Raw genomic sequence first — 20,809 nt, 5'->3', positions numbered from 1 at the left:
AGGGCAGCGAAGGGTCAAGGTTCAGAGGTCGGAGAAGCGGTTAGCAATCCGCGGGTCCGAGCGTGTTTGCATTGGTAGAGAGCACGCGCGCGCGTGACGCAGGCCCCGCCCCCGTAAGGCCCGCCCTCTCCCCAGCACGTGACTGTGGCGCGCGAGGCAGGCCGGGCCGCCCCTCCCCCTCTTCATACGCCTTCAGCGCCGGCCTCAAGATGGCCGCCTTCTGGCGTCTCTGGCGCTGTTGAATGGAGAAAGCTTTATTGTTCCCTTCGGGTAGGAGTGTTCGTGTCCTCTATGGCGGTGTCAATAAAGAACGGCAGTTTGAATCGGTCCTGAGCAGGTAACCATAGAAACGGGGCCGGGACTCCGCTTTGGAGACCCCTTTTGCCGCTGAGGGCTGGGAGGCGCCCCAAACGAAGGGCGCGCAGAGACCCTTCGGCCTAGCGAAGCCCGTTGCGCCCTGCCGAGTGTCCCAGCCGCCTGTGCCCGCCCCGCGGGGAACTTGGAGCCCCGCTACCGCACCCCCGAGCGGCCCACACTCCCGAACGCAGGCTCCGCTCTCGTCTCCGGCCGAGGGGTATGCCCGGGGTCCCGGCCGGGATGCTCCGCCGGGCCTAGGCCCCGCTTGGAGCCCCCCCTCCGCCGGGGACTTGCCCTAGCCCCGCATCGCCTGCAGCTCGGCGCGATCGGAGGCCTCCTCGCAGCTGCTCCTCGCACTTTTACCCCCCGCCCTCCTGAAATCCCGACCCCTCCCCGGGCCTCCGCAAACTGTGGCCTTGGCCGAAAGCCGCCGCTCCCCTCCCTTTTTTTTTGTCTGCCAGGAGCTAAGAAGGTTTTACTTTTTTCCTTTTTACTGGTTGAGGAAGAAATTGTTTCACATAACTTGTGACAGTTAACAGGAAATCAAATTTTGGTGTCCGTCGGTGAAGTTTTCTTGGAACACAGCCGTGTTCGTGGTTTCCATATTTGTCTATGGCCGCTTTCCTCGTGCAGGAGCGAATTTGAGTAGTTGCAAGGCTTAATCTGTTGGCTCTGATGCTTTGATCCCCAAAGCCCACGCTGTCTTTGGCCTTTCGTAGCAGGGTGGCAGGCCCAGCTGTAGACACAAGTAGGCTGGGTCAATGTCATCCTTCAGGGACTCCTCGGGCCCCTTCTCACCCGAGTGGGAAACTCGAGTTACAACTGCCCTGTGCACCCTGGAGCTCTGTAGTTAACCACACACTCTGGCTTCCATTACTTCTGGTTTTATTGGTTTATTATTCCAAGTGGAATTGTTTCCCCTCCTTTGAATAACAGTACCATCTACTGAGCACCTGCAGTAAGCCGGATGCTTATTTATATTAATGCACAGCGTTTTTGTGCCAGCAACTTTTGTATGTCCACGTGTCCCTTTTGCGTGAGTTGAAAGCCCAGGTTCTGAGAGGTTAAGCTGTTTTAGAGCCTAATAGATTACTGATCTGGCAAGTTGCTCCTGGGATCCACCTGCCTGGGGACCCATGTCATTCTGCTTGGGTTTTATTCTTTCAGATCTGTCAACCTGGCACTATTGGTTCTTCCTTGGAATGGAAGCCGAATCTTTGTATGGTTTGTGGATTTTAATTACAACCTCAAAATGAAAATTTCCTCTTACTTGGCTAAATCATCAAACTTCTGCTGCACCCCCACTTTCTAATTTAGACTTTGTTCTTTTGTAGGAGTTGTTCCCAAACCCAACTATTCATCACTAATTTAACTAACAAGTAGACTCAGAGTACCCCATGCTTGTATGCATGCATTTGTTAAGCGTTCAGTATTTGTGGAGTGTCTACAAAATACTAGCAATGATTCAGACTCCTGGAAATAGAAATACAATGGTGAACAAGATCAGTATGATTTCTGCCCTTCTGCGGAAATAAATTCTATAGAGACTTGGACAGATGGCATACAGGTAATCAAAGATAATTTCATATACAGCTGTCATAGCATCTTTATAGTAAAATTAGTAGTTAATTTTTATTGAGTGATTCCTGTGTGCCAAGGACTGCATTATGTGCTTTATTTCCATAGCCTATCATTTAATCCTCACACCAACACTATGGCATAGGTTGTATTAATAGTCCTATTTTAAAGATGAGGAAACAGAGTCAGGAGAGATGTCTAAGGTTGCATAGCTAATGCCTAAGGGAGCTGGGATCTGAACCTAAATTGATCACACTAACCACCCTGCATTACCCTTCTGTTTATTATCTTTCCTACTGCTTTGGAGGTCTTCAAGGGCAGGTACCACAGCTTGCTTGTTTTTACATCAGCTGCCCACAACCTGGCATTTGGTAAATATTAAATAAATGCAGGTCATTCATTGAGCAAATATTTGAGTGTCTGCTGTTTACCAGACAGCACTGTGACTGTGATTACCAGGATGAAACATGACTTAAAACCAGTGTCTTAGCACAGTAAAGGAATAGCTATGTTATTCCAAGTTGTGGCAGCTGCTATAAAGGAAACAAAGCACTGCTGACTTGGGAGACCACCTGTCACCAGAGGGCTCTCTTCTGGGTAGTTAGGCTGAGACTTGTGGGGTGACCATGATTCAGTTCAGAAGAAGGGGAAGGGAAAGGAGTTGAGGAAGAACTTTTCAGCAGTTCAAACACTGTGAGATGGCAACAACTTGGAGAGTCCAGGGCTGAAAGAAGTCAGTGACTGTGCTGTTTCACAGCCCTGTACTCTTGAGTCCTGGCCCTGTTCCCAGCTTTTCTGCTGATAAAGGGGCATCTCTTGGGCCAGTTACAAGTTATCTTATCTGATACATGTGGATAATGGTACTGGAGGATTGTTGTGTGTTTTTTGTTACACATGTTGCTGAAGTCCAGTTAGAGTAACCAAGTTTGGCCCCAAATGGAAACTTACTTGAAATGCTGGAAAGTGAAAGTGTTAGTCACTCAGTCCTGCCCAGCTTTATAACCCCATGGGCTGTACTCCACTGGCTCTTCTATCCATGGAATTCTCCAGGCAAGGATACTGGAGTGGTTAGCCATTCCTTTCTCCAAGGGATCTTCCCAACCCAGGGATCAAACCTGGGTCTCCTGCATTGCAGGCAGATTCTTTACCTTCTGAGCCACCAGAGAAGCTCACTCAAAGTGCTAAATAATAAAAATTCAGAAGTGCATTACAGTTGAATTTGAGGGTGTGTGTGTGCATGCATGCATGGGTGTATGTGTGTGTGTTTTTATCTTTGGGGGAGGGGACAGGTCTTATTTTTTTCTTAATGTTTATGTTAAGAGGGGAACATTTCTAAATGGGATTTAATTTTTTTTAATAAAATTACACAACTGTCTGTAGAGTGTGTTTCATCGTTTTGGTGTTTTAAGCTTGAAACTATTTGCATTCCTTCATTCTAAGAAAATGATAGGCTTCTTCTAGTTGGTAGTAATTTTAGAATTTGTTTGCAAATGATTTTGGGTTTCTTCTAAAAGTTGTCAAAATAATGTTGCATACTATAAGCAGAATGTTGAATGCTTTAAAGTGGGTAGACTTTTTGCATAGGTAAAGACACATGATGATGTTTGGGCTCATAAACATGAAAAATTACAGAGGCAGTAATAAATCGAGCAGAGTATATAGGAAGATCAGCAATGTCAAGTTTTACTTTAAACTCTCTCCAGTAAACATACTGCATAAGTCATCAGAAGATGTGATCCAGCCCAGCAAATGGAGCAGGGAACCCGACAGAGAGTGGCATGTTAATACAGTGTTAACCAACAAGCCCTGAATTAAATTGCTATTTTAGGTTTGGGTGGGACCTTCACATTTAAACTCTTGCAGTTTTACTCTGTGATTTGGGTCTGTTGGGTTTCAGTAAAGAGTAAGTGGTAACACTATTTGAAGGATAATATAAAACTGCAGGAAAAGCCAGGGCATACCAATTTGTTTTTCAATCTATTGTATTTCAGTTCAAAGCATCATTGCAGACAGGCAGCATGGGGAAACAAGCCACACTTGGGCAATACTCATCTGCTTTTGGAGATTGAGGAAGACTGAGTATAACCAAAGTGTGGCTTGTTTTCTTGGACTATCTGTTTGCAAGATGCTTTGAACTGAAATAAAATAGATTGAAAAACAAATTGGTGTGCCCTGTTGCCTCGTACTGAGTATTTACATTACCCTTCTGGAGTACTGCCTGTGCCAGCACCCTGGAGGGAGGCGGCGACCCTTCAGCCTCTTTCAACTCTTCAAGAGCCTGAGCTCTTTGATTTTCACAAGGAAATTGAATTGGGATATGTGGTTTTCTGGATCTCCAATAGCCTGCCTTCTAAAGCCATCATCCTAATAACGTGGAGAAAGCAAGCTATAACCACAGAGAGGAAATAATTAAATATTAAGGGCATTTAAATTCAGAGATGAGGTTGTCACTTCCTTTAAGTCATGCAGAGGGTGTGGTATTTCATTCACACAGAGTGCAGTTTTAAGACTCCTATAGCTCTCAAGGGAGAGAAGGGTAGGGAAAAAAAACTGTCTTTCCTAACATTACCCTAATGATGTTATTTAACCGCATAGCCTCAAAATCATGACATCAAGCATGTCATTTCCATAGATAAAGTAAATATGTTACTGCTGATCCACATCAACTTGTTAATCTGGGGTAGATGGTCAGGTTGCAAGGGACCTATGAAGCCTTTGAATTTGCCTGCAGACTTGTGTGAATGCCATTTTTAATTCTGGGAAAAGAGCCCATTACAGGCATAGCACAGAGATATGGTGGGTTCAGTTCTAAACCATTGCAATAAAGTAAGCCACATAAATTGTTGGATTTCTCAATTTCTCACACATGACATGTAAAAGCTATGTTCACACTATACTAGTCTGTTAAGTGTGTAATAGCATTATGTCTAAAAAAACCACAATGTACATACCTTAATTTTTAAAAAACTTTATTGTTAAGAAATGCTAACCATCATCTGACAATGCGTGATTGCCACAAACCTTCAATTTGTAGAAAATGCACTCTGTTTGAACCACAATAAAATGAGGTATGCTTGTACTTTAGTCAGATCTCAGAGAGGTGGGTCCTAGACTCCTCCAAAGCTACAGAGCCAACAGTGAACATACAATACTGAACTGGACTGAAACAGCGAGGAGAATCCTCCTAAAACCAGTACTTTCTGTTTTTCTTTGACCTTGACCTCAAAGATGGAAAAGTATCTTTTCTGGCTTTGTTTCCTGTCTAAACTGGTTGAACATAGTTGAATGTTTGTGCATAAGCCTTTACCCAGCGAAGTGCTTCAGAGATGCTTTAGAGATCCTCATCATTGTTTTACGTGAGGCTGGTGAGCGGGGACGGGGACGGGGACGTGTTGTCTCGGCTGTCTGGTAAGCAGATAAAACAATCGTTTCTTCTGACAGGTGAAGGGAAGAGCATAGAAGCCCAGTACTCTGGCTCTAGGCATCAACTTTCTGCAGATAGAGTCAGTTCCTCAGGGTTAGAAAGCAGGGATAAAGGGGAGCGAGGACAGAAGGGTAGATTCAGAGAGACAGCACGGGGAGAGGGCGCTGCCCGGCATTTGTCCTGGGGCCCCTCTGTGACAGCATTGCTGCTGCTTTGAAACCAGACTCATCTCAGACTTTAGCTAGTGTTAGGACCTCTGCAAAAGTCAATTTGTAGATGTGTTTTCTGGTTTTATTAGTACCCAAAGCGGGGTGGGGAATGGGGAAAAAGGAAATATCTTTATGTTCTGTGCGTGCATGGTCAGTTGTGATGACTCTTTGCAACCCCATGGACTGCAGCCAGCCAGGCTCCTCTGTCTGTGGGATTCTCCAGGCAGGAATACTGTGGTGGGTTGCCATTTCCTCCTCCAGGGCATCTTCCCAACCTGGCGATCGAACCTGAATCTCCTGCATTGGCAGGTGGATTCTTTTACCACTGAGCCTCCTGGGAAAGCCCATCTGTATGTTAGGATATATATTTATTTAATGGGACCTTAATAGAAAACAGTTTAAACCAGCGTTTGGCCCATGTAGTGTTTACCAATTAGTTGCTTACTTTTAAACATCAGAGATTTTACGTCTGTCTGACCCGTGAAGGTGTTTGCATGAGTGACCTCTGCTGTAACTAGAATCTGATTCTGGGACATACAATAGAGGGTGTTTTGTGAAGGAAAAGACCCAGGAAGCTTGAGGGAGATTAGAAACAAAGGATCACAAGGCTAAATAGCTTTTGAGGCTCCAAATACTGGTTGTTTGTGACTTTTTTTAAAATGTAAAATCATAAGTGAACAGTATATGATTCTGTTTCTGACTTTGAGAGAATTTTACTACAGGTAACCTAACTCCAGTTTCACCTGCTTCTCATCTTTCTAGGACTGTGGGCTGACAGTTGGGTCTTGCTTCCTGACTTCCTTAGCTCCCTGCCCCATGCAGGGCTCCAGTAGCAGTGAACTTGGCATTTTTCTTTCATCCGCCACTTCTCTTGGGTTCCTTGTCTCCGTGGATGGCGTCACAGTGTTGCCAGAGGTGGAAACCCGGGAGTCGTCCAGTGTTCCCCTTCTCTTCAGCCCTCCATCCCCTTCTACTCCCCGTCCACAAAGGGCACCCACTTATTTAGACTACAAGCCTGTTGAAGTCCCCTTTCTCTCGGCCAAAGCTGCTGTAATCTCTTGAATTACTGCCACAACAGTCTTCTAGCTGGCTGGCCAACCTCCCGGCTTTGTTTCTCTCCAGCCTATTTGTACACTGTTGCTCGTGATCTTTATAAAGCACAGATATGAACATGTTCCTCTCCAAGCTAAAACTCCTCTGCACAGTTCCTTGGCATGGCTTGGGCGGCCCTCAAACCCTGGCTGTGCCTGTCTCAAGCCTCAACTCTTAGCACTGTCTCCACTCACCTCTCACCCTTCTGCTTGAGTATCAGTCATTAACACTCAGTGGGCCATGTTCTGGGGCTCTGGGGCTTTGGGGCTGTTCGTTCTCTCTGGATTTCTCTGGCCATGTTATTAACCAGGCAAGTAGCAATGCTGCTATCTGTACTGACCATTAGATTGCTGAATGTTTTGGTTTTCTATGTGGTTTCTTTTGTCCTTAGAATATACACTGTTTGAGATGAATAGTCAAACACTGTCCTAAAGTCCCTTGATATAATTATTTTCTCTATGTGGTTATGCCACCAACTTGATAATCAGACTGATTTTTGTTTTAAAACTTGAGAATCGCTTTTTAAAATTTAATTTTGTTTTTTTAACTCTGAAAACCATGTACATGCTTCCAAAATCAGAACTATATAACAAGGGACATTCACTGAAGGTTTTATTTCATGCTTGACCTTTTTTTTCTTTTTCTCTTAAGTCTTGCTGCCAGAGTTTTTGGGGTTCTGTCAATCTCTTAGATAAGAAATAATATTTCAGTATACTTTTAATTTGTTTTCTCCTTTTATGAGTTCAGAATATCTGCCCAGTGTCTGTGGTATAAGTTACAAAAATATTTTTTCCGGTTTGTCACATGCCTGACTTTTACATACGTTGTGTTACTGCTGTATAAGTATAAAATTTTACATCTTTATATAGTCCTAATTATCAGTCCTATAGTGTATTACTTTAGATTTTGAGTCAGAGTTAGGAAGTTTGCCCCACTCTCAATTTATGAGGAATTCATTAATGTTTTCTTCTAGAAAAATATATGGTTTCACCTTTTTTTAAAAAACATCCATTTGGAATTTATCTTGGCATTTGGTTTGAGGAAGGATCGAGTTTTATATTTTTTCCAATGGCCAGCCATTTATTATAACACTACTTGTTAAAGGCTCTTATCCTTTCTTCACTGATTTGAGATGCTATCTTTAGCAGATACTACTAAACTCTTATGTGCATTTGGGTTTCCTACTGGATTTCCTGTTTTGTTCCATTGGTTTGATTGTCAATTAATACACCATTACAAAACTATCTTAATTTTAGTGGCTTGTAATTTGTTTTGATATCTGGAGGGATTATTTTTTCCTTTCAGAGTTTTCCTGGCTGTTTTGCTTGTTTATTCTGCCATATGAGCTTCATAATAAGTTTGTCTAATTTCCAGATGAAACAGCTTGGTGGTATTTTTATTGAGATTATGTTTTAATTTATAAAGTAGCTTAGAGAGAACCAACATCTTTATGAGGGTGAAATTTTCTACCCAAGGATCATGGTACATTTTCTATTTCCTCAAGGCGACTTTTGTGATTTTTCAAGAGTATTTGATGTTTTTCCTTATATAAATTTTGTTTGCTTTCTTGCTCAGTTTAGTATACTTTTCATTCTTTAAAAAAAAAAAAAGTCCTTTTAGAATTCCTCCAGAACTTCTCAGAGAAGTTGTGTATACCCATATACTCAAAAAATTTTGCATATCATTTCTGATGGTTCATAGATACCCTCCTCCAAAAGCCCATCCCATTATATTGTCCCCTCAGAATCCCTCCTGTTTTCTTTCTTTCCCACTCTCAATACTTAGCTCTGTGTCCTACATACTGTAGGCAGTCAGTGCATGTTTGTTGAATGGAATGAATGAAGCAGTAAGGGGAAAGGAAAGAGAATAAAAGAGTGGGGAGGAAGCCTGTAAGACCTACTTTAGGGAGGTTTTCCTTGTACAGATGCTAGATGTCCCTAAAATTCAAAAAACGAAGATCATGGCATCCACTCCCATCACTTCATGGCAAACAGATGGGGAAATAATGGACACAGTGACAGACTTTGTTTTCTTGGGCTCCAAAATCACTTCAGGTGATGACTGCAGCCATGAAATTAAAAGATGCTTGCTCCTTGGAAGAAAAGCTATGACCAACCTAGACAGCATATTAAAAAGCAGAGACATTACTATGCTGACAAAGGTCCACGTAGTCAAAGCTATGGTTTTTCCAGTAGTCATGTATGGATATGAGAGTGGGACCATAAAGAAGGCTGAGTGCCAAAGAATTGATGCTTTTGAACTGTGGTGTTGGAGAAGACTCTTGAGTGTCCCTTGGACTGCAAGGAGATCCAACCAGTCTATCCTAAAGGAAATCAACCCTGAATATTCATTGGAAGGACTGATTCTGAAGCTGAAGCTCCAATATTTTGGCCACCTGATGCGAAGAATTGACTCATTAGAAAAGACCCTGATGCTAGGAAAGATTGAAGGCAGGAGGAGAAGGGGACGACAGAGGATGAGATGGTTAGATGGCATCACCGACTCAATAGACATGAGTTTGGGTAAACTCCGGGAGTTGGTGATGGACAGGGAGGCCTGGCGTGGTACAATCCATGGGATCACAAAGAGCTGTACACGACTGAGTGACTGAACTGAACTCCAGTCTGTAGCCTTAATTCACTGGTTCATAGCATTTGTTCTCTGATCCCTATCCCAGAACTTAAAAAATACAAAGAATACCATTTTGATAATAAGAGTTACCATTTGTTGAACACCTAAAAAGTACCAGGCACTGTGCTAGGTGTTTTACCTGATTATTTCTTGTAGACCTCACAGGAACTAAGCAATAGATACCGTTATCCCCATTTAAAAAATTACGATGGAAATTTCAACCATAAAAGTGAGTAGAGCATTATGAGCTCCCATATACATGTTCACTCATTTTGCACTTGAGAAAACAGATTGTGAAAGGTTAAATAACTCAAGGTTTCAGAGCAAAGATCAGGCTTAGAACCCAACTCTTTTTATTTCCTTATTAAGATTGTTTTTTACATTTTCAACTCCAACTGGCCAGGGAAAAGCAGAAGCAAGGGAGATGGTCAAGAGCCACACTTCTAAACTCCAGCTAGTTGTTGTCTAGTCACTAAATCATGTCTGACTCTTACAACCTGAGGGACTGTAACCCACCAGGTTCCTCTGTTTATGGGATTTCCCAGGCAAGAAGACTGGAGTGGGTTGCCATTTTCTTCTGCAGGGGTCTTCTCAACCCACGGATTGAACCCCTGTCTCCTGCACTGGCAGTTGGATTCTTTACCACTGAGAGGTGATAGTGAGGTGGATTCTTTACCACTTTACATTCTAATTCTCATCACAATATTTCGCTCAATCTACTGTTTGCAAACAGTAAGCCCTCCTCTCTTTCCCTCTTCACTGCTTCTCTTATGCTCTCTGCTTTTGCTCTGCCTTCTCTTTTTCTAGTCTTATTAGTACACTCTGATACTAGTTGATTTTTAAAGGCCTGTCACTGTTTTGAGTACCTAGCTGCTAGCATGATGTTGGGAACATAGTAAAAGCTTATAAATTTAAATAACAGTGAAACTTGCTGCTCTTATTCATTGAGCCCATAGCCGTAAGTTTGCTGCGGTGCTATAACTTTTGAGTGATGCTCAGAAGCCCCGGTAGTCATTAAATCTGACCACCTAGACACAGGCTGCTCTTCTAGCTGGTACTTACAGCTGCTGTCAGCTGCCCTCAGTTTCAGACAAACTTAAACCAGAGGGAGACTTGCTAAGGTCAGAGTCCAAGACAGCAGAATAATTGGCCCCTAGAGTTCTGGGTTTTGTTTTTTTTTTTTTTTCCTGGGCAGCAAAATGTTGAGGATGAAATTTTCCATGTATTTCTTTGAACATTTTTGAGCAAATATTATGGAATCCCATAGGCTCTTTACAAAAGTTAAAGGCAAGAGAGAAGTTAACCTTTTTTTTTTTTGAGTTAGCTCCTTAAGTTAACCCTCTTGTCATAATCCTTGGTGATGAGCGAGAGAAAGATTGAGATGAAAATAATTGCCACTTCTTCAAAGACAAGAGAAAGGGCTTTCAGCATGGAGAGGAGAGGCGAATGGAGTTCATCTATGAAATATACACAGAGGTGTCAGGTCACAGGGTGACCTGAGTAGTAGAATAGGACAGTCTTGCAGGAAGTTAGGGCTCCACAGTCTCTTCAGTGTTTCTGCTCCTTAACTACAAAGTAGAAGAAGGATCTTCAGCTGAAAGTGGTCTCTCCTTCCCAGCTTTGCCATAAACTCCTTGAGAGCAGGGAGTACGCTGAACTTCTTACTCCGTGTAGTTCCAAGCCAGTTAAGGGCATTTGGCTGAGCTCAGTGAAGATCTGCTGGACAGACAAGCACACACTGTCCACTGACAAGTCTAGGAAATGGATCTTGGAGCTTCGCTGGGGCGGCATGGGGTTCGCATCCTCCAGTGGCACTTTTACCAGCTGTGTGGCCTTGAACAAGTCAGGGGGCTAGAGTAATGTGTGTATGGTGCTTCTTCAAATAGCAGGGAATAAGGGCTTCCCTCATGGGTCAGCTGGTAAAGAATCTGCCTGCAATGCAGGAGACCTGGGTTCAATCCCTGGCTTTGGAAGATCCCCTGGAGAAGGGAATGGCTACCCACTCCGGTATTATGGCCTGGAGAATTCCATGGACACTATAGACCATGGGATCACAAAGAGTCGGACACGACTGAGTGACTTGCACTTCAAGTAGGCTCTAAATCAAGGTCATCTGTTCTTCCTTAAAAAACCACTTCATTTGCTGTCTGTCTCTGCACTGCCTCTGAACAAAGAAGTTACCAAAAAAAGTAGGAGAAGGACTCAAGGATCAAGAGCTTCCATGCTTTTTAAATTCTCAAGCTTGGGCAGTATGCAGTGGGAAAGGTTCTGGCTCCAGAGTCAGACAGCATGGGTTCATTTACTGACTCTCCGTCTCACTGGCTTTGTGATTTGGGGCCAGTCATTTTATCTCTCTAGGTCTCCACTTTCTCAGTTAAAAGGGGAATTAATAATAGTAACTACCTTGCAGGTTTTACAAAAATTATATAAGGCCACCCATGCAAAATGCTTGTCACAGTGCCTGGGCTATAATCTTCATAAAAGGTTAGCTCCCGTTGTTCGGTTGCTGCCTTAACCCTTCCAAACTAGGTCTGTCTTTTCCCTGTTCCATCATGTCTTCCTCATTGCTTTCCACTTAAAAAATATGTATCTGAGTCAGAGGAGACAGAAGAGTCTGATTTCTGTTGTTAGTGAACTGGAAGATCTTAAAACATTTCTCAGGGCCTCAGTTTCTTCATCTACAGATGAGAGGATTGGAGCAGGTGGTTTCAGTTCTTTGTATCTGCTATTAATTTTCAGTGAATTAAGGGCTTTCTGTGAAATCTCTCCGATTACAGTCCAGCATGCTGTTATGAGAGGCCCAACTCTCTCCCTTTCTTAGCTGATTCAGCTGTGAAACTAGCAATGTGATTGTCTATAAATTCTTTTTAGAAATTTTGTAATATTTGACCTATAGCCTATAGAAGATATTGATACATATGTGATTTATATAAATGATGAGGCAAAGTGATTAAAAACAAGTATATCTGTGAACTGACCACACAACCAAAAACTGTAAAAAAAAATATTTGGCAGGTGTATTTTTATGCTTCCTTTTAACATTTAATAAATGTTAACAGATGTTAACATTTGTTAACAATGTTAACAAAGGCTTTCACGTATATTGACTCATTAACAGTGACTTATTAATGCTCAGGCTTCCCTGGTGGCTCAGATAGTAAAGATCTGCCTGCAGTCAAGGAGACCTGGGTTCCGTTCCTGGGTTGGGAAGATCCCCTGGAGAAGGGCATGGCTACCCACTCCAGTATCCTTGCCTGGAGAATTCCATGAAATGAGGAGCCTGGTGGGCTACAGCCCATGCTTACAGCTACCCCATGAGATACGACTAATATTATCCCCATTTTACATATGAGGAAACTGAGGCCCAGAGGGTTAAGCAACTGACCTAAATTTGTATAGCTGGTAAGAGAGACCAGGCTGCGATGCACTCCCTGGGCAAGCTGTCTGTCTCTACAGACTGTGCCCCAAACCTTTACTGGTAAACACAGCCTCTGGAGTCACACAGACTATTTTGGTGTTCTTTAGCTGCCTGAGGTCTTTTCTTTTACATTAGATGGGTATCTTTGAATTTGAAATTTGCTCCTAAGTGGTCCAGACTTACTCCCTACTGCAGAAAAGTGTATTCTCATAATCACATTGGCAAAAAACTCAGAACTCATCCACATTTTCAGATCAAGGTAAAAGTACAGTGACAGAGCCAAGGGTCCTTTGTAACACCTAAGAGGTTGGATGTGAAAGCAGTGAAGTGGTGATTGCTTGTTGAGACTCTGCAGGATGGAAGGGCCGGCATTAGATGTAATGCAGTCACAATCCCCAGTCACTCATTAGATGAATATGTTGCTTGGGAGATTTTGCAGTTTGGCCTGAGAAGAGTCATCTTGGGCGAACTACTGGATCAGAGCAGCATGGCCCAGAAAGGCAGGGGAAAGGCAGATAAGCTTCTCAAAGCCACCTTCCACTACAATAGCCTTGAAAAAATTGCTTGTTTCTATGAATTAGACAAAAGATAAGCAGACACAAGCAGTTTGTTATGCCGAACAGTTGGAAGTTGTATTTTGCAGAGCATCTCAAAAAAAGAGTTTCATTAGAGATTGAGAGAATCTGGAAAAAGAAATTAGTTGAATGTAATAGTTATTATGGGCTTTATCAAGAAACAGATGCCAGTTTTGAGATGTGGAAAACAACCTTTCTAGTGGTCCTTAGTCTACTGTGTCTCTACCTCCTTGAGAGTATGGTGGTGAGGTGGTGGTAGTGATGCTGACAATGAAGCTGATGCTGGCAGCCAGCAGCTAGTTAATTTACTGAGCACTTACTATGTCCCCAGCATATAATGCCAGTGCTTTAGCTGTGTTAATTCTTTTGATCTTCCAACAACCCAGTGAGAGAGGTACTGTTATTACCACTATTTTGTAAATGAGGAAACTGTGCCTCATGGAGTTTAGGTGATTTTCCCAAGATCACACAGTTTGTAACTGGGCATTCAGGCTTCACACCCAGGTAGTCTGACTCTACCTCCAGCCTTTAACCAGTCAGCTACACTGCTGCTCATGATCGTCTCTCAGAAAGTGTGCAGTTGAACAATATGTGTCAGGTAATTTAAAGAACCTATGGATGCATCTTCGCCTTCCTAGTCCATGGACTTGGGCTCAAACCCCACACTAGACATGTAAATTCCTTGTGGGCACTGATTTTATCTTATTTAACTTTGCTTGGTACATGATGGTTGTTGTTGTAGATGTTTAGTTGTTCAGTCATGCCTGACTCTTTGCAACCCCATAGACTGTAGCCCACTGGGCTCCTCTGTCCATGGGATTTCCCAGGCAAGAATACTGGAATGGATTGCCATGCCCTGCTCCAGGGGCATCTTCCCAACCCAGGGATTGAACCCATGGCTCCTGCATTGACAGGGGAATCCTCTACCACTGAACCACCAGGAAAGTCCTGGTACCTGGTAGGAGACAAATAAATATCTAATGAGTGTATGCTGCTACCTGCTAAGTCACTTCAGTCGTGTCTGACTCTGTGCAACCCCATAGACGGCAGCCCACCAGGCTCTGCCGTCCCTGGGATTCTCCAGGCAAGAATACTGGAGTGGGTTGCCATTTCCTTCTCCAGCGCATGAAAGGGAAAAGTGAAAGTGAAGTCGCTCAGTCGTGTCCGACTCTTAGCGACTCCATGGACTATAGCCTACGAGGCTCCTCCGTCCATGGGATTTTCCAGGCAAGAGTACTGGAGTGGGGTGCCATTGCCTTCTCCGAGTGTATAGTGTGTTGGAAATGACACTAGCTTTGAAGCTGGGCAAACATACCTGGGTTTTTTAATTTGCAGATTATAAAAATAATTTATGTTTACTGTAGAAAAATTTGAACTATATGAAGAAGAAAATAAGTCCCCCATAGTGACACTACCTAGGGACAACCACTGTTGGCGTTTTAATATATTTTGTCTTTTTTAATGCATATGTATATATGCATTTACATATATTTTAAAACCACATTGGAATTGTATATACAGTTGCATGCTGCTTTTTTCCCTTTTAGTACATTGAAAGCATTTCACCATGTTATTAAAAATCTTCAAGAGCCTAATTTAAAAAATTTATTTAGATATAATTCACATACCGTACAATTTACTGTCTTAAAGTATACAATTCAAAGCCTGTGTAACCATCACCACTTTCTAATTCTAGATAATTTTCATCACTCCAAAAGAACCCCCACACCCATTAGCATTCACTCCCCAATCCCTCCCCCTCCCAGCCTCCAGCAATCTCTAGTCTACTTGCTATCTCTGTGGATTTGCCTCTTCTAGACGTTTTATATAAACGGGATTGTGCTCTGGGTGGCCTTTTGTGTCTGGCTTCTTTAACTTAGCATAAGCTTTTCAAGGTTTACCCCTGTTTGTAGCTCTGTGAGTATTCCATTCCTTTTAATGACTGAATAATATTCCATTGTATAACTATACATTTTATTTATCAGTTGATGGACGCTTGAGTTGTTTCCACTTTTTGGCTGTTACATATAATGCTACAGTGAAAATTAGTGTACAAGTTTTTGTGTAGACATATATTTTCATTTCTCTTGGGTATATACCTAGGAGTGGAATTGCTAGGTCATGTGGTAACTATGTATTTAACTTTTTGAGAAACTGTCAAACTGTTTTTCACAGTGGCAGCACCCGTTTACATTCCTGCCAGCAGTGTGGAAGGTTCACAGTTTCTTCATATCTTCAGCAAAGCTTATATTTTCTGTTTGTTTGTTTTATTATGGCATCCTAGTAGGTGTGGAGTGATGTCTCATTGTGGTTTTGATTGGCATTTCCTCTGTGACTACTGATGTGGGGCATCTTTTCATGTGTTTATTTGCCATTTTGTATATCTTCTTTGGAGAGATTTCTATGTAAATCCTTTGCCCATTTTAAAATTGGCTTATTTGTCCTCTTATTGTTGAGTTGTTATGAGTTCTGGATACTTTGTTCTGATATACTATGTTTATATATTCTGGCTACCAGACCCTTATCAGATATATGGTTTGAGAATATTTGTTCCTATTTTGTGGGTTGTCTTTTTACTTTCATGCTGGTGCCCTTTGATTTACAAAAGTTTTTAAATTTGATGAAGTCCAATTTATGTTTCCTTTGATTACTTATGCTATCTATAGGTATCATATACAGAGCCTGATTTTTAATGGCTGCATAATATTCCATAGTATGTCTGTATACCATATTTATTTTAAAAATCTCATACATCTGAGTTTCTAGTTTCTTTACCATTAAATCTATTGCTCTGCATAAATATTTTATTATATCTCCAATTGTTAAGTATGTCTTTATAGATAGATTCCTAGAAGTAGGTCTAAAGGAATAAACATTAAAAAAACCTTTTTTCCTCTAATATCATGAGACTCATTCTTTTTTTTTAATCTGTAATTATACAGCTGGTTTATATTACAGATACATTCTGTAAAACACGTCCTGGTAAAACAGTCAGACAATGCACGCAAAGTATATTCTCCCCAGTCTCCCCAAATGCTCTTGTCTCTCTCCAAGGACAGTTTTTATAGCTTTAGATGAGCAGGTTACTTACTAGATTACATCCCTAAAAGATTTTTACCAGTTTATACTTCCATCAGCACTGTATGGGTACTTGCCTCATTGCTCCCTTCCCTCTGTTACGAGTGCAAAAATTATTTTTATCATAATAGTAACACATATTGAACATCTGCTGTTGACAGGCACTTTGTTAAAACATTTAAGGTGCATTGTCTCATTTCATCTTCACACCAAAACTGTAAAGATGTTGAGGCTCACAGTGATTAAAGTGACTTGCCCAGGATCACTGATGGAGTGTCCAAGTTAGGCTTCAAACCAAAGTCTAAATCAGAGTCCATGGTCTAAAACCACTGCTTCCCACTGAAATACTCTCATTGCAAAACTTTTCCAAATTGATTGCCCCTAAATAGTATTAATGTTTTAATTTGCATTTCTTTGTTCATCAGGGTGAACTTTTCTGTTGGGTTGTTAACTGTTTATTTCTTTAGTGAATTATCTGTTTTTCTTTGTCCATTAAGAAATATAAATGTTGAGATTTGTCTTATTTTTGTGTCATCTTTCTATTCTAATATTAGCTGCTTATTTTTCACTTCATGTGATATGAAGTGTTTATGTTTTAATTTTGCTGGTGCTGATTTTTTGGGAAGTTTTCATTTATATGTAGTCAAATCTATTGATCATTTGTAAATTTATTCTGTTTCCTGTGTGCATAGAAAGGCATTCTCCATCCTGACCTTAGTTAAGTATTCATTAATATATCTTTTAAATATCTTAGTCACTTAAAAATTTTTTGTTTTTTGGGTTTTCTTATTTTTGTTAAGTCACAAATCCACCCGACAGTTCTCCCTTTGGCAGTGGATTGGGAAATTTGCAGTTAGATATTCCCTGAGATACTTTTGGGCAGTTCTGTGGCTTGAGAATAATTATTTTCTCATTGTTAGAGCTCTCAATGATTGATGTTTAAATCAACATTCAAAGAAAAAAGAATAGTAAACCAAATAACGTACCTAGTACTAGCGGCTGCCGGTTTGTCAGATACACAGGAAGCCCTCCCCACTGAGAGCCTGTTGTATACACTTAGGAGTTTGGTACTTGGTTCAAGTGCTAGCTTGAAAGCCCAGAAACCTAGGTCCTGGCTCTAGCCCTACCATTGCCTGGATAACATGACTTGGCAGGTCACTGAATTTCTATCAGTTTCTTCATCTGGAACATGAGAGGGCTGAATTACATAGTCTCTGTGGATAATTCTAGTTGCAAAATTCTCTGATTTCTTATTATCCTTCTGATCAGGAATCATTTATGTTATATATATATTTACATATATATTTAAGTTGTAGTAATTTGTGGTAGAGTGGTCTGAAAGGATGCCGAGTAATAGGTGAACAAAGTGCATGGGAGGAAGGAGGAGGTGAGTGGACCAAGGAAAAGGGAGTAAGGACTGAATCTGGTCCAGCAGTGTAAGGCAGATGACCCAGATAGAAGTTAGAAGGTGGATGAGTTTGAGGTTGAGCACTTCCTTGGGCATAGGCTCCTTGAAGGAGGAATAGTTCTGATCTGCTGTGGGTAGAGGTTTGAAGCATCGGAAGAGAAGCCTGTGGGTGGGAGCAACCGGAGGGCACTGCCCATGTTCTAAAAGACTGAAAAATTAGCTCATGGTCAGTGCTATTAGATTCCTGCACAGGGTCACCTCAAAGGCAAAGCTGAGTTCAACTGTATCAGAAGAGAGGCTGGAGCCACGGTAGAAACCAGGAACTTGATAGTGGAAGGGACAAGACAGAATGTCAGTGGCCATGCAGTAGACATTGACCCTCAGACTCTACCTGCCTGGCCTGGGGGCCACACATTTACTTCCATGGCAAAGACAGATACACCAGGCCACCACTGAATTTTGAGAGATGCAGTTTCTTCTGGGATTTCTCATTATACTTGACCTTACTGCTGTAATTCTTTCACAGATGATTGCAAAGAGTAGGCATATTTCACTAATAAGTGAACTAATAAATTGACTTTCTGATTTATATTTCTTCTCTTGTAAGTATAGACAGTGCTATCCAAACTCTCAGATGCTTTTGAACTGTGGTATTGAAGAAGACTCTTCAGAGTCCCTTGGACAACAAGGAGATCCAACCAGCCCATCGTAAAGGAAATCAGTCCTGACTATTCATTGGAAGGACTGATGCTGAATCTGAAACTCCAATAATTTGGCCACCTGATGCGAAGAACTGACTCATTTGAAAAGACTCTGATGCTGGGAAAGATTGAAGGCGAGAGGAGAAGGGGACGACAGAGAATGAGATGGTTGGATGGCATCACGACTCGATGGACATGAGTTTGAGTAAACTCTGGGAGTTGGTGATGGACAGGGAGGCCTGGCGTACTGCAGTCTGTAGGGTCGCAAAGAATCAGACATGACTGAACAACTGAACTGAACTGATCCAAACTCCCCAAATCTGATTAACTTTGAGACCAAGGGTGTTTGTATCTGTGAGGTTGATAATCAAACTAGACCTTTGGTAAATGAAATTCAAACCATCGAGGGGAAGTCCCCTGCCAGTCTCTTCCTGGCAAGCCAGCTGGCCTGTTCCAACATCACTTTTTCCCAGATACGCACTTCCATCCATCTTTTAGTAGAGATCACCAAAAGACAAGACATCTCAAATTCAGGTGATCCTGTTGGACCTTCCAGCCGCACATCTCTGTCTGTGAGAGGGGTTGAGAAACGGTGGCATTGAGCCCAGAAATCCTCTCAAGACTAAGGTAGTAATTAAGAACAGGTAGATCTGCGTTTGAACTCTGCTCAGACCTGTATGGTCTTGGACAAGGTCTTGCATAACCTTGTTGGGTAGTTTAGTTTCATCTGTGTATTAGGGATAATAATGAGATCTACCTCAGAGGGATGTTAGGGGGATTAAGTGGGAAAGTCTGTGGACAGAGCTTAGAACAAATGCTGAGCATCATTATCGTCATAGAGCAGTTGAGGACCTTGCCAAAGGCACTTAAGGGATTCAGGGATAGGAAAAAGCAGAGACCAGTGGATTGGGCAAAATAAAAAAAAAAAAATGGTTTAATCACTTCCTCTTCACCCTGGTGAGGAGGGAGGGATTCCTATCCTAGGGTTATGTGGATGGCTGAGCACACAACAGTGGACCCTGGCAGATGAGGCTGACAGCAGTTTATAAGTCACTTATACTAACAGCCCAGGGAGGACACAGCGGGTGTACTCAGGAGCAGAGCGAACAACCGAGGGCTGTGGGAGGCAGGCTTGTAAGTATCAAAAAACAGTGGATGTCTTCTCGGTTATGCCAGAGGATGTGATTGGCTTGTTTAAGTAATTTTGGGGGCTGGCAGGGAACTGAAACCCACTGCCCAGGAATAAACAGAAACAGTACCTGCCCTCTCTGATAAGGAAGATTGTTTAGCTAGGGGACCTTGTCCACGGGAGCAGAATGGGTATTGGAATTTGTGGTTAGGACATTTGAGGCCCTTCTGATTTTACCAGATGTCAAGGCAGCACAGATTATTAAGCCTCAATCTTTAGACTTTATACCATAAAGGAAAATATAGGCCTTGAAATGCTGTTTGATAACAGCTTTCAGGGGATTTGAGTAGAAGGCCATGGAAGACAAGCAAAGTTGTCTGGTTCATTGGAGGAAGACAGATGGGCATAGTAGTTAGAATGGAAATGTCACAGTAGGTCACACACGGTGTCCTGAGCCCAGAACTGTTCACTCTGTCCAGTTCAGCTTGAAGTTATGGATTGGCTGTGCCACCCCAGGACAAGGCTTAGCCAGGTTCAGCTGACCACTTCACTCTAGATCAGGAGCAATTTGACTTCCATTTACTTTGGCAGCAGCCAAGGAAGCTTGTCTATCCCTGGAAGTCCAGGTCGCTAGGATGCATTCTAAAGGAGTTTGGGTTGGTTCCAGGCCACAGAGCTATTCACCTAAGGTTGTTAGAATCTTCCGTATTTTGCAGGTTTTGTTCTTAGAGCTGTTCTGACTGGAGAAAAGGGCAGGTGCAAAAGGGAAGGTTTTGAGGATGACTTAGAACTCTTTAGGGGTGAAGGGTTGTGTAAACATATTTGATAATAACTAGATGTGAAAAAATGTGATTTGAGAAGAGTGTTGTATAGTGCTTTGCTAGTCAGAGAAGGTTCCTTGGACAAACAACATCTGAATCAACTCAGAGCTTATTAGAAATTCAGAATTCAGATCCCATCCTAGGCCTTCTGGATCAGAATCTTTTTTTTGGCAAGACCCCAGGTGGTTCTTATGAACATTGAAGTTTGAGAGACTGTTCTAGTGGGTAGAAGGGCATGAGCTTTTAAAAAGCTGAGGCAGATTGGATTAAAATTTCAATTCTTCTACTGATTTGGCCCTGTTCCTTAACCTCTCAGCTATTGGAACTTAATTGTAAATTGGCTTTAACTATCTTGCTGGGTTATTAGTATTAAAGAGGGTAACATGTA

At 42.1% G+C, this 20,809-nt stretch overlaps 1 protein-coding gene across 30 annotated transcripts in view; it reads left to right on the top strand.

The window, feature by feature from the left end:
• The first annotated feature begins 107 nt into the window (after nt 1-107).
• Nucleotides 108-20,809, top strand: part of ZBTB40 (zinc finger and BTB domain containing 40) — a 75,491-nt gene continuing 54,789 nt past the window's right edge. For 9 of the 30 annotated variants that reach the window (XR_014079681.1, XR_014079690.1, XR_014079687.1 and 6 more), the window contains exon 1: nt 5,063-5,343. The gene's annotated coding sequence lies outside the window, so the exon portion shown is untranslated. Of the gene's footprint in view, nt 338-5,062; nt 5,344-20,809 lie in introns of those variants that run through there. The other 21 variants (XR_014079682.1, XM_081580638.1, XM_081580622.1 and 18 more) reach the window with 7 other exon arrangements.

The sequence above is a fragment of the Giraffa tippelskirchi genome, chromosome 3, assembly GCF_054371585.1.
Source record: "Giraffa tippelskirchi isolate mGirTip1 chromosome 3, T2T-mGirTip1v1.2.pri, whole genome shotgun sequence".
Taxonomy (NCBI): Eukaryota; Metazoa; Chordata; class Mammalia; order Artiodactyla; family Giraffidae; genus Giraffa; species Giraffa tippelskirchi.
The sequence above is the reverse complement of the archived record's forward strand: the minus strand, read 5'-3'. Positions and strand labels throughout refer to the sequence as shown.